Source organism: Buceros rhinoceros, unplaced genomic scaffold, assembly GCF_000710305.1.
Source record: "Buceros rhinoceros silvestris isolate BGI_N320 unplaced genomic scaffold, ASM71030v1 scaffold25570, whole genome shotgun sequence".
In the NCBI taxonomy this organism is placed as follows: Eukaryota; Metazoa; Chordata; class Aves; order Bucerotiformes; family Bucerotidae; genus Buceros; species Buceros rhinoceros.
Window position 1 is genome coordinate 33,511 of NW_010390556.1, and position 217 is coordinate 33,727.

Consider the following 217-nt stretch of genomic DNA (forward strand, 5'->3'; position numbering starts at 1 on the left):
GTCCCAGCTGCATCCTCTGAGCATCCCGCCTGGCTCCTGCTCCCCTCGGGGTCCGTCCAGAGCCCCAAGACCAGCGGTGCTGGGAGGGGAGAGCGGGAGAGGGAGGACTGAGTCAGCACCACCTCCTCCGTGTCCCAATTCTCCAGCCTGTCACTGAGTCACACTCCTCCGCCCCGTCCTGCCGAGGACCTGCCGGCGTTCTGCAGCCCTTGGCGTG